Genomic DNA, 14412 nt, shown 5'->3' with positions numbered 1-14412 from the left:
AGATGAGTTTCAAAGAGCTGTCACTATCAGTGAAACAAGCCATCATTATGCTGAAAAAAAAAAAAAAAAAACAATCAGAGAGATAGCAGAAACATTAGGCGTGGCCAAAACAACTGTTTGGAACATTCTTAAAAAGAAGGAACGCACCGGTGAGCTCAGCAACACCAAAAGACCCGGAAGACCACAGAAAACAACTGTGGTGGATGACCGAAGAATTCTTTCCCTGGTGAAAAAAACACCCTTCACAACAGTTGGCCAGATCAAGAACACTCTCCAGGAGGTAGGTGTATGTGTGTCAAAGTCAACAATCAAGAGAAGACGTCACCAGAGTGAATACAGAGGGTTCACCACAAGATGTAAACCATTGGTGAGCCTCAAAAACAGGAAGGCCAGATTAGAGTTTGCCAAACGACATCTAAAAAAGCCTTCACAGTTCTGGAACAACATCCTATGGACAGATCAGACCAAGATCAACTTGTACCAGAGTGATGGGAAGAGAAGAGTATGGAGAAGGAAAGGAACTGCTCATGATCATAAGCATACCACCTCATCAGTGAAGCATGGTGGTGGTAGTGTCATGGCGTGGGCATGTACGGCTGCCAATGGAACTGGTTCTCTTGTATTTATTGATGATGTGACTGCTGACAAAAGCAGCAGGATGAATTCTGAAGTGCTTCGGGCAATTTTATCTGCTCATATTCAGCCAAATGCTTCAGAACTCATTGGACGGCGCTTCACAGTGCAGATGGACAATGACCTAAAGCAAACTGCAAAAGCAACCAAAGTTTTTTAATGGAAAGAAGTGGACTGTTATGCAATGCCCAAGTCAATCACCTGACCTAAATCCGATTGAGCATGCATTTCACCTGCTGAAGACAAAACTGAAGGGAAAATGCCCCAAGAACAAGCAGGAACTAAAGTTGCAGTAGAGGCCTGGCAGAGCATCACCAGGGATGAAACCCAGCGTCTGGTGATGTCTATGCGTTCCAGACTTAAGGCTGTAATTGACTGCAAAGAATTTGCAACCAAGTATTAAAAAGGGAAAGTTTGATTTATGATTATTATTCTGTCCCATTACTTTTGGTTCCTTAACAAGTGGGAGGCACATATGCAAACTGTTGTAATTCATACAACGTTCACCTGATTTGGATGTAAATACCCTCAAGTTAAAGCTGACAGTCTGCAGTTAAAGCACATCTTGTTTGTTTCATTTCAAATCCATTGTGGTGGTGTATAGAGCCAAAAATGTTATAATTGTGTCAATGTCCCAATATTTATGGACCTGACTGTATACTGACCACAAGAATTTGGCTTACCTGCAGTCTGCTAAGCGCCTGAATCCTAGACAGCCTAGATGGTCACTGTTTTTTACTAGGTTCAATTTTGTGCTCACCTTTCGCCCTGGGGTTAAAAACGTCAAGGCAGATGCGTTGTCACATAGTTTTCCTGGGGGGAGTGATTCGGAGGATCCCGCTCCGATTTTGGATGATGGGGTGGTGGTTTCCGCTCTGTACCCAGAGTTGGAGATGGAGGTGTTGGGGGCCCAGGAGGAGGCTCCTGATTCTAGTCTTCCAGACAAGTTGTTTGTTCCTGCTGAACTGCGATACAAGGTGTTCAAGGAACATCATAATACGGTCCTTGCGGGACATCCTGGAAGCAAATCCACCATAGATCTTATTTCCCGGAGATTCTGGTGGCCAGGGTTGCGCAAGGGTGTGGAGAGTTATGTGACAGCTTGTGAGACCTGTGCATCCCTTCTTCCTTTATCCATCCCGTCTCATCCTTGGACACATTTGTCCATTGACTTTATTACCAATTTACCGAGTTCCTCTGGGAAAACTGTGATTTTGGTGGTAGTGGATAGCCCACTTTATACCGTTACCGATAACATTGTGAAACTACATGGCATTCCCTCTGATGTGGTGTCTGATAGGGGGATGCAATTTGTTTCCAGGTTTTGGAGGGCGTTCTGCTCTCATCTGGGAACTCAACTGACTTTTTCTTCGGCTTTTCATCCCCAGTCGAATGGTCAGACAGAGCGCACTAACCAAAACCTGGAGACCTATTTGAGGTGTTTTGTTGCCGAGAACCAGGATGACTGGTCCTCGTTCTTGTCTCTAAGCGAATTTGCCTTGAATAACCGTAGACAGGAGTCCACTGATAAGTCGCCATTTTTTGGTGCATATGGTTTTCACCCACAGTTTGGTACTTTTTGTGGGACTGGATCTTCTGGGATGCCAGAAGAGGAGAGATTCTCTTCCGCCTTGTCATCTATCTTGCGGAAGATCCAAGTTAATTTGGAAAAGATGGGTGAAAGATATAAACAGATGGCTGACAGGAGACGTATGACTGGTTCGGACTTGTGTGTGGGTGATTTGGTGTGGTTGTCCTCTAAAAACATTAAGCTGAAGGTACCATCTTGGAAATTGGGTCCAAGATTTATTGGCCCTTACAAAATCTCTGCGATTGTCAACCCGGTGGCGTTTCGTCTGGATCTTCCGCAGACCTGGAAGATCCATAATGTGTTTCACAGGTCTTTATTAAAGAAATATGTGGAACCTGTGGAACCATTTTCATTGCCACCTCCCCCTGTCCTGGTGGTTGGCAATTTGGAGTTTGAGATCGCTAAGATTCTCGACTCACGCATTCTTCGGGTTTCCCTCCAGTACCAGGTGCACTGGAAGGGATACGGTCCCGAGGAAAGATTGTGGGTTCCGGCTACTGATGTCAGTGATAGCCGCCTGGTGAGGGCCTTTCACAGGGCACACCTGGATAAAGTTGGTCCGGGGTGTCCGGAGGTCACCCGTAGAAAGGGGGGGGTACTGTCACGCCTTGCCCTGTAAATGTGCGGAGGTCTGTCAGACTGGTTGCACATGTCTGACTTCTCTGTTTGTTTTGATTTGGGTTTGAGCTAGATCCACATTGTAGTGGGTTTCGTTGTTAGCGAGGCTATTTATCCCTCCTTCGCCAGTGGCCTGTGCGGGTTATAGTTCTTTCCTGAGAGCTCTGGATGTGTGGTGGATTGTCTGCTCCAGCTCTGCTCAAGATAAGTCCTCTCTGTTATTTCCCTTTGTGTGTTTTATCTAGGCCTCTAGGGAGACGCTTGCTTCCTCCTGGTTTGAAGAAGTAGGTTGCCTCTTCCCTTTTCCCTGCTGCTTAGGGTTTGCCCAGGGTGTTTAGATTTAGGCACGAGGGCATGTGCATATCCACCATAAGGGTATACACATGGGCACAGCAGTTTAGGGAAAGCTTTTAGGGATCGCTAGGAGGTGACCCTTTTCTCCCTAGCTTTTGGGCCTAGTCATTTGTTCTGTTTGTTTTACTGTGTTTTGTTATTTCCCCACCTACCCACCTATCCTGACAGTCTAGCATGCAGACCAAGCTGATGTAAATGGTTTTGAATGGTCTGATGTGACACTTAGGTGCCTCTCACCTCCCTTAAATGTGCCAGGAGTTGTGTGGCATTCTTCATCTGGTTCCGCAGGGAATTGTTCACAATGAAGCGGTTATCATGTGGGATGTGGCCAAAGGAAATCCACTTTTATTGCATTCTGTGACTCTTCCAGTATCTCTGTATCTCTGTTGCAACCTGCTGATGACACTCTGACACTTTAGGCTCAGTGGTCACATCTGTCTGAGAACACCCTGCTTGAAGTCAATGGCGAGGTATTGTTGATCAATTGTTAGGTGTCGTCTTGGTCTCATGATGTCAAAATGTGAACATGATGAGGAGGCCTGTATAAATACCAATTATAATTGAACCAGGAAATGTATTGGGCAATTCATAGATCAAACACCTGTTGTGAATTTTGCCGTTAAGCTCTTTGCTAGAGAACAGCAAGTTGTGCACAAAGTACTGAAACATTGAACAGTTGGACATGTGCAATCAAAAGTTTAGAGAAGGTCACATTTAAGTTCACTTGTAAAGGTTAAAGTGCATTTTAGGTTCATACTGAAATTTCACCCACAAACCAAATATCCCTAACTTTTTGTGAGTAGTGTATTCCACAGCGCTTTACAGACATTACAATCACTAACTGCACCCTGTGGGGCTCATAATATAAATTGTAGTCCATAATATGAATTCAGTATATCTTTGGAATATGGGAGAAAACATAAAATTACACCAATTTATGAAAGACTAAAATGATCTAAATATAGATATTTTTTATGGGAACAGTGCCTCATTTGGCAGATTACCCACATTTAATTGAATTAGACTGAGATGTAATATAAGATGTATAAAGGTAAAAGGTACAGTTATAAGTGCACATTTTGTCCTGATGTCATTTATCAGCCGACTGTAGGTACCTATGTAACCATGGCTGAGAGACTTTGGTACCCAACAAATACTAAGGCTAAATTCAAAGTGTTCACGATGAACCCTTACAAGCCAGTGGTATTCATCAGGATTCATTAGTTTTCATATTGGTGACAGTTTATGCCTTGTGTGAAAATCCTCTGCTGATTTTGCTTCAAATATACAGGGAGTGCAGAATTATTAGGCAAATGAGTGTTTTGACCACATCATCCTCTTTATGCATGTTGTCTTACTCCAAGCTGTATAGGCTCGAAAGCCTACTACCAATTAAGGTAGTGCAGAATTATTAGGCAAATGAGTGTTTTGACCACATCATCCTCTTTATGCATGTTGTCTTACTCCAAGCTGTATAGGCTCGAAAGCCTACTACCAATTAAGCATATTAGGTGATGTGCATCTCTGTAATGAGAAGGGGTGTGGTCTAATGACATCAACACCCTATATTAGGTGTGCATAATTATTAGGCAACTTCCTTTCCTTTGGCAAAATGGGTCAAAAGAAGGACTTGACAGGCTCAGAAAAGTCAAAAATAGTGAGATATCTTGCAGAGGGATGCAGCACTCTTAAAATTGCAAAGCTTCTGAAGCGTGATCATCGAACAATCAAGCATTTCATTCAAAATAGTCAACAGGGTCGCAAGAAGCGTGTGGAAAAACCAAGGCGCAAAATAACTGCCCATGAACTGAGAAAAGTCAAGTGTGCAGCTGCCAAGATGCCACTTGCCACCAGTTTGGCCATATTTCAGAGCTGCAACATCACTGGAGTGCCCAAAAGCACAAGGTGTGCAATACTCAGAGACATGGCCAAGGTAAGAAAGGCTGAAAGACGACCACCACTGAACAAGACACACAAGCTGAAACGTCAAGACTGGGCCAAGAAATATCTCAAGACTGATTTTTCTAAGGTTTTATGGACTGATGAAATGAGAGTGAGTTTTGATGGGCCAGATGGATGGGCCCGTGGCTGGATTGGTAAAGGGCAGAGAGCTCCAGTCCGACTCAGATGCCAGCAAGGTGGAGGTGGAGTACTGGTTTGGGCTGGTATCATCAAAGATGAGCTTGTGGGGCTTTCGGGTTGAGGATGGAGTCAAGCTCAACTCCCAGTCCTACTGCCAGTTTCTGGAAGACACCTTCTTCAAGCAGTGGTACAGGAAGAAGTCTGCATCCTTCAAGAAAAACATGATTTTCATGCAGGACAATGCTCCATCACACGCGTCCAAGTACTCCACAGCGTGGCTGGCAAGAAAGGGTATAAAAGAAGAAAATCTAATGACATGGCCTCCTTGTTCACCTGATCTGAACCCCATTGAGAACCTGTGGTCCATCATCAAATGTGAGATTTACAAGGAGGGAAAACAGTACACCTCTCTGAACAGTGTCTGGGAGGCTGTGGTTGCTGCTGCACGCAATGTTGATGGTGAACAGATCAAAACACTGACAGAATCCATGGATGGCAGGCTTTTGAGTGTCCTTGCAAAGAAAGGTGGCTATATTGGTCACTGATTTGTTTTTGTTTTGTTTTTGAATGTCAGAAATGTATATTTGTGAATGTTGAGATGTTATATTGGTTTCACTGGTAAAAATAAATAATTGAAATGGGTATATATTTGTTTTTTGTTAAGTTGCCTAATAATTATGCACAGTAATAGTCACCTGCACACACAGATATCCCCCTAAAATAGCTAAAACTAAAAACAAACTAAAAACTACTTCCAAAAATATTCAGCTTTGATATTAATGAGTTTTTTGGGTTCATTGAGAACATGGTTGTTGTTCAATAATAAAATTAATCCTCAAAAATACAACTTGCCTAATAATTCTGCACTCCCTGTACTACAAATCCACAATTCATTGCAAAATATCCACGTTACCTGTGGATTTTGTGTTGACTTTGTCAGTAAATTTTGCTGTGGATTGCAAAGCTGAAAATCCCCAGCTTGCACCCAAAACCAGAGTACTACCTGTAATTAGTTTTTTTTTTAAATCCTATTCACCAGCGCTGTACTTTCTTGAAATTTCTTGAAAAATTTAATTTATGTCATTTCAAGTGCACACAGATATGGCTTCTATAAAGTGCCAGTCACATGATTACATGTAGTGCACCATGCTACCTAGCAGGGTATGGGTCACGACTCAGTACACACTACATGTACTGATTTTTGGTAGGTAATTGGATGTATATCTCATGTCCGTGCCAGTTTTCCCCACCTAGATTGTGCTCTTTGCCTCATTACCTTTCCCAATATTATGCAGGCTTAGGTCTATTTGCCTTATTCACATATGTACCTTGCTATCATTTATCTATTGCTTTCCATTTGGGCACCAATCTATCCCAGCATGGACTGCACCATGCTTATCTGTTGCCTGATTTCACATTGATATGGTTCTAAGGTATTTTCTCACTAATTGAATGTGGTATCTGACTCTTTGTAACTGATCACCTACCCTCTATAGTTCATCAGTTACAAAGAGTCGGATAACCCCTTTTATTATACACTGCTCAAAAAAATAAAGGGAACACAAAAATAACACATCCTAGATCTGAAGTAATTAAATATTCTTCTGAAATACTTTGTTCTTTACATAGTTGAATGTGCTGACAACAAAATCACACAAAAAAAAAAAAATGGAAATCAAATTTTTTAACTCATGGAGGTCTGGATTTGGAGTCACCCTCAAAATTAAAGTGGAAAAACACACTACAGGCTGATCCAACTTTGATGTAATGTCCTTAAATCAAGTCAAAATGAGGCTCAGTAGTGTGTGTGGCCTCCACGTGCCTGTATGACCTCCCTACAATGCCTGTGCATGCTCCTGATGAGGTGGCAGACGGTCTCCTGAGGGATCTCCTCCCAGACCTGAACTAAAGCATCTGCCAACTCCTGGACAGTCTGTGGTGCAACGTGACGTTGGTGGATAGAGCGAGACGTGATGTCCCAGATGTGCTCAATTGGATTCAGGTCTGGGGAACGGGCGGGCCAGTTTATAGCATCAATGCCTTCGTCTTGCAGGAACTGCTGACACACTCCAGCCACATGAGGTCTAGCATTGTCTTGCATTAGTAGGAACCCAGGGCCAACCGCACCAGCATATGGTCTCACAAGGGGTCTGAGGATCTCATCTCGGTACCTAATGGCAGTCAGGCTACCTCTGGCGAGCACATGGAGGGCTGTGCAGCCCTCCAAAGAAATGCCACCCCACACCATTACTGACCCAATGCCAAACCGGTCATGCTGGAGGATGTTGCAGGCAGCAGAACATTCTCCACGGCGTCTCCAGACTCTGTCACGTCTGTCACATGTGCTCAGTGTGAACCTGCTTTCATCTGTGAAGAGCACAGGGCGCCAGTGGCGAATTTGCCAATCTTGGTGATTTCTGGCAAATGCCAAACGTCATGCACGGTGTTGGGCTGTAAGCACAACCCCCACCTGTGGACGTCGGACCCTCATATCACCCTCATGGAGTCTGTTTCTGACCGTTTGAGCAGACACATGCACATTTGTGGCCTGCTGGAGGTCATTCTGCAGGGCTCTGTCAGTGCTTGTCACAACCAGACAGTTGAGAAGCTCTGACAGGAGCTTTCCAGATCCTCCTCCTTGAGTTTCTTTGTTTTGGTTAAGTTCCTCATCTCGTTAGTCTTTCTCAGCTGTCATGCAGTTGGACTGATTGCTTCCCTTTAAGTTCCTCCCCAGGATGCATTAGGTTGCGGCTTATACAACTTCCTGGAGTGTGTGTGCATGCTGTTTCTATTCCTCAGTCCTCTGCAAGATAAGTGCTATTCCTTTATTTGTGATTTTCTGTCTGCTGGATTTTCAGGTGACCCTGACTCCCTCCGTGTCTTGTGTAGGGAGCCGGTGGTCGTGTCCCCTCACTATTGTAGGGTCTTCAGGTATTAGATAGCCGAGGTACGTGGATATGCGCCCATCCACCTTTGGGGTGTTCGCATAGGCTGAGCAATTAGGGAGAGTGGCAGGACTCATGTAGGGGTCTCCCTTTTGTTCCTTAGTTGTGGATCCAGTGAGTCATTAATTGTATTGCATTGTCTTGTTTCCTGTACACCATCCGTGACAGTGCTCCTCCTGTTCCTCCTTGCACAAAGGTGGAGGTAGCGGTCCTGCTGCTAGGTTGTTGCCCTCCTACGGCCTCCTCCACGTCTCCTGATGTACTGACCTGTCTCCTGGTAGCGCCTCCATGCTCTGGACACTACGCTGACAGACACAGCAAACCTTCTTGCCACAGCTCGCATTGATGTGCCATCCTGGATAAGCTGCACTACCTGAGCCACTTGTGTGGGTTGTAGACTCCGTCTCATGCTACCACTAGAGTGAAAGCACCGGCAGCATTCAAAAGTGACCAAAACATCAGCCAGGAAGCATAGGAACTGAGAAGTGGTCAGGTCACCACCTGCAGAACCACTCCTTTATTGGGGGTGTCTTGCTAATTGCCTATAATTTCCACCTGTTGTCTATCCCATTTGCACAACAGCATGTGAAATTGATTGTCACTCAGTATTGCTTCCTAAGTGGACAGTTTGATTTCACAGAAGTGTGATTGACTTGGAGTTACATTGTGTTGTTTAAGTGTTCCCTTTATTTTTTTGAGCAGTGTACTTTTTGTCTTTTCCGAGGTGGCGCCTGTCAATTCCAACATGGTTGTACACTCTTACCCTTTCTGTGCAGTCTTTCACAAAATGATGATGATATCCTTCAATATGGCACATAGGCTCAGTGTCTTCAGCCATGCCCAGAATCTTCAAACCTTTGTGCTCATGCCCAGGCCTCTTTCCTTCTATGCATTGTCAGGTTTTTGTAAAATGACAATGGGCTCCTTCAACACGGCACATGAGTGTGCTCTGTATCTCTGGGCATGCCTTGCTGCCCTCTCTCCTTCCTTAAAGGGGTTGTCTCACTTCAGTAAGTGGCATTTATCATGTAGAGAAAGGTAATACAAGCCAATTAATAAGGTATTGTTATTATCTATATTGCTTGCTTTGCTGGCCGGATTCATTTTTCCATCACATTATACACTGCCCGTTTTCCATGGTTACGACCACCCTGCAATCCATCAGCGGTGGTCGTGCTTGCACACTATAGGAAAAGTGTCAGCCTTTCTGGTGGCCGGGACCATGGGAACGCACATAGGTCAGTGCTCTTTTCTCTATTGTGCAAGCACGACCACCAATGATGGATTGCACGGTGGTCTGTAATCATGGAAATGAGCAGTGTATAATCGAAAAATTAATCCAGCCAGCAAAGGAGGAAATATGGATAATAACAATACATTAGTAAGTGGCTTGTATTAACTTTCTCTACATGATAAATGCCACTTACCGAAGTGAGACAACTCCTTTAAAGTAATGTCCCATCCTCTACGCCAACCTCAGCACCAGTGACATACACAGCTCTCAATGCATAGCTCTCTTCTGGTTTCTGGTTTCCATTTTATTTCATGTTCTATGTTTTGAGCACTTAATTATCTAATTTTTCTAAATTGTATTATAGTTTATACCTGTGTCTATAGCAATGAAACATGTTGGGACAGTTTGATTTGTGTCTGTTCCAGTCTTATGACTGATACTGGCTGATTATCTGTACATAATAGTTAGACTACAGATTTTCATCAGCTTTTTGTATCCTGTTCACCCTATAGTAGGGGTAGTCTTTTGTTCTGATGCCGGTCAACCTTTGTCAGGGCACATAAGCTGTTTTAACTGTTTAGGCTTTAGTGGTATATGGACTTCCAGGAAGAGAGGGATGCAAATGAGCTCTTAACAAGCTCTGCCTCTAATGCCACCAGATGTATGGCAGCTATCCTATAAGTAAATGTTTAGCTCTTTAAATAAGCCAGCTTCTCATCTGCAGACAGCTGTTTCGGGGTGATTGCCCCTCATCAGTGCAGAGTAATGGCTTAACTGGGTGAGAGTCCTGTCAGGATTTGGGTGGTACTATCTCTCCTTGGGGAGAGAGCACCTTAATCGGCGTGAGGAGACTTATAGGGCATTCATGTTCCTCTGGAATTCTGGGAAGAAAGGGATGCAAATGATCTCTTAACAGGCTCTGCCTCTAATGCCACCAGATGTAAAGCAGCTAACCTCTAAGTCAATGTTTAGCTCTTTAAATAAGCTGTCAGACATGACTTGGATATTAAATAAGCCAGCACCGCATCTGCGGACAGCTGTTTCTAGGAGACTTCCAGGGTGAGATAGCTTACCGTGCATTTTCAACAGTTACTTTACTGCGTCATACACTGCGCAATGGCTGTGCTTATTGCAGCTCAAGTTCACTTGAATGGGATTGAGCTGCAGAAAGTCCATGTGATTGACAGACGTGACATCATAGGCCAAGTACTGTGGCCCTATGAAACAGCTGATCATCAGCGAGGGTCCCGGGAGTTTGACAATCAAATATTGATGACTTAGGCTAATTTCACACTAGTGTAATAGGCCCCCAGCAGGCTGTTCCAGCATAGCCAGATGTAACCACAATGCCCGCCGGCCCCATTGACTATGATGGGATTCATTGGAGAACCGGCCGTTAGCCGGCAAATAAGTTGGGATTCACCCGGGCAAAAACAATTTTGTGCACCTGGATACAAAGGGGCAGATTCATGAACGCTATCTAAAAGAAAACTGTCTTTGTTGCCCACAAAAACCAATCACAGATTTCGCTATTCAAGAGCAGAATTTGTTTACTTTAATGACAGGCCTTTACTTTTGTACCAGGCTCTTTTAATCACCCTGTACATTACACTTACTTCTGTAGTGTAGTGTATTATACCTGTCATTTTACACTAAAATGCAGCCTGTTAGACCCCCTCCTCTGGCAGGGCCTATCAGGCTACTGCCCTTGGCAAACGCAGGGGCCATTGTTAGTACTCCAGTTGCCATACCGACCATTACATCCGATGATTGTGTTCTGGTGGGCCAATAAAAGTTAAAGAGGGAGACCCCTGCCTCTGAAACTATTTAGCAGCAGCTGCTACTGATCACAGTATCTACGGGGTTAAACTTCGAGCATTGGAAGTTTCTCTGATCCCAGCCTTTAGAATAAAAGCCTGTCTGTCAATCAACAGCCAAGCACCTGCTCCGATAACACAGAAAACCAGTGCCATACTAAAACAGCAGGTCAGTAAAAAGGTGTATAGATGCTCACTATGAGGTAATATGATCCTTACATACTTGTAATTACCAACGACACCTGAACTACAATGCCCTAGCTGCAATCTTAGGAGTGAGTGTGTCTCCAGCTTTTTATGTGTAGTATTATGGTTGTTATGATATATTGAATATAATATGTATTTGCATTTTGCTTATAATTCTGTGGACTGTGTTTTTGTGTTGGTCTAATAGTCAGTGAAAAACACACAGCCCAGCTGTCATTATCATTTTTGAAGCCCAGTTTATATTGATGTTATAGACTGAATGTTGGAAAATTATACATTGTACAGTACAGTACTGTTGTACTGTGGCAGGATTAATTATCTTGGTGAAAGAAGCCACTGCCATTAATGAATACCAATGCCATGACTAGATGTATTTGATCTAGAACAATGTACTTGTATGTGGTACATGTCAAAGTAACATATACTGTAGCTGAATGACAGGACCCAAGGTTTCCCAGCAGAACATTGTTCAGAGCATCACTCTGCCTGTTAGCTTGTCTTCTTCCTATCATGTACCCAGGTGAGCAATGGACAGGCACACGATCATCTGCATGATGCAAAAGAAAATGTTAATTTGGCCAACCAGATCACCTTTTTTCCTTGCTCCATGGTTCAGTTCTGATGTTCATGTGCCAAGTGTAGGCACTTTTGTTGTTGGAAAGGGATCAATATGGGAACTCTGACCTTTTGGCAAATACGCAGCCCTATACACATCAAACGGCAAGGGTGTGTTCTGACAGCTTTCTATCCAAGTCAGAATTGAAGAGGTTGTCTCATTTTAGACATTGGTAGCATATCACCTAGATATGCCACCAATGTCAGATAGGTGCACGTCCCAGAGCTATCTCCAGAACAGGATCCCAAAAACGAGCAGAGAGCAGCCGTGCAAACACGGCCACCCTCCATTCATTTCTATGGGGCTGCCAGAAATGGCTAAGCTATCCCATAGAAGTGAATAGAGCGATGGCGAAGCAGCTGAATTGAAGTTTTGTAAACTTCACTCATCTCTAGTGGCTAGCACAGCCTTATCATAGATGTGCATGGCCTACTTAAAACATAGAACAACTAAATATTCTGCAGATCTTCTCAAGTTCTGTCACATTGGATGGGAACTGTTGGTGGATAGCCATTTTCAGGTCTCTCCAGAAATGTTCAATTGGTGGCTAGCACAGCATTATCATAGATGTGCATGGCCTACCTAAACATAGGAGCACAAATAAATATTCTTGAAAAATGGGTTAAGTGTAATATACCGCCACTTTTTTTCCCTCAAAGTCATAATTTTAGGATCCGATCTGTTGATTTCTACTTTATTTGCAATTACTGTAAGTAATAACTTTAGCAGACAGTAAAACTAGGAACACATCATGTTCAAAGACAGGGGACAAAGTGTCTTTGGGGTGGAAAGAATCATATTTAAAAAAATATATATAGCACCACGTTTCAAATTTGTCATTACCCCTCTTGAAGGAGTGATTCACAGATTTCAGTAGCTCAAGTTAAAACAAATCTCTACAGAAGTTCCATCAAAAGATTTTTCTTAAATATGGAAATGTGTACTTCCTGGTGACTCACACAGTTTCCTTCTTTGTAAATTCATATTTTTGGTGACAAGTTGATTGGAAATGTTTTAAATATTACAGTATCCACTTAAATGGATTTGAAAAAGGGATATTCATTTTTATTATAAAAAAATCTGTAAAAGTTATGATGCAGAATAAGGTTATACATTTATGTACAATATCAAGTTCACACTGTAGGTTCTGTATTAGTGTACTTTGTTTTAAAGGAAACGTCCGCATTTAAAGCCATTTGCTTTTGCGTCCAAGCATTTAAAATGTTAAGTTTTACTTTCAAATCTCCAATTTATTTTCAAATTTCAAATCTCATCCTACTTTGCATGTACAGCTCCTAATTCAAAATAAAAAAAAGTATATGTATGTACAAAACCTACATTAACCCCTTAATGACCCATGACAGATATATCCATCATGAGTGGGAAAAAAGCATGTTTGGAGTGGACTCACAAGGTGATCTCGCTCCACACGTTACAAGGTGATTCGGGCCTTGTGACGTTTGACGACCTTGACTGTATTCGGAGATTACTTCAACTCAGGTCATTTAATCCCTCAGATACTGTGGTTAACAGCGACCATGGCATCTCAGCAGTTAGAAACAGGGAGAAGGCTCCCTCTGTCTTCTGATCAGAGCCCCAGCTTCAAAATCACGGGGATCCGACTGGGTTCTATGACAGCATTGGGCCTTGTGAAAGTTCCCAGTGCTGTCATAGTGAGCTACCTGAAAAGCTGTGCCCAAGGCATGGCCTGACAGGCAACCAGTGAAAATTTAAATCAATTTAACATCTAAAAATAAACAATTAAAAATAAACATAATAGGTACTGCCATGTCTGAAAATGTCCAAACTATTAAAATATAATTATATAATATTTTTTCTGTGTAGTAAACGCCATAACGGGAAAAAATAAAAATGCATAATGGCATACCTTTTTAGTTTATTTAATTGAATTATTATATCTATACCATAATTATACTGTATTAGATATTGTCATGCACCATTACAATTTAATTATAGTATAGGACATTGCTAATTGGTTGTTCTTTTTTGTACATGAGCATTAAGATCAATGCTGTGATATAAACCCTTATTTCTGTATTCTGTGGAGAGAGGCATTTTTCTATCACTATTTCTTTAATGACTGTATAGGGTCATTTTATACTGTTCTGTACTGATATTTAATACATTTTTGACATTATGGAAAGAAACCATATGTAGTCTAATCCTGTGGCATTACTTCCTTCAATTCGTCCCCTGTTTCTTAATAAACATTCGAATGCTATAAAATATTATGGGACAAATTTAAAGAGGTTATCCGGGAATGATTTCAAAAGGCTGCCAGTACCCTGTTCTAC

At 42.6% G+C, this 14412-nt stretch overlaps 1 protein-coding gene across 1 annotated transcript in view; it reads right to left on the bottom strand.

Moving 5' to 3' along the window:
* CFAP299 (cilia and flagella associated protein 299) overlaps positions 1-14412 on the bottom strand; it is a 625798-nt gene that overhangs the window by 86371 nt on the left and 525015 nt on the right. The gene's annotated exons all lie outside the window — the stretch shown is intronic.

The sequence above is a fragment of the Bufo bufo genome, chromosome 2 (assembly GCF_905171765.1).
Source record: "Bufo bufo chromosome 2, aBufBuf1.1, whole genome shotgun sequence".
In the NCBI taxonomy this organism is placed as follows: Eukaryota; Metazoa; Chordata; class Amphibia; order Anura; family Bufonidae; genus Bufo; species Bufo bufo.
Note: the sequence above shows the minus strand (reverse complement) of the source record. Positions and strands in the feature narration are given on the sequence as shown.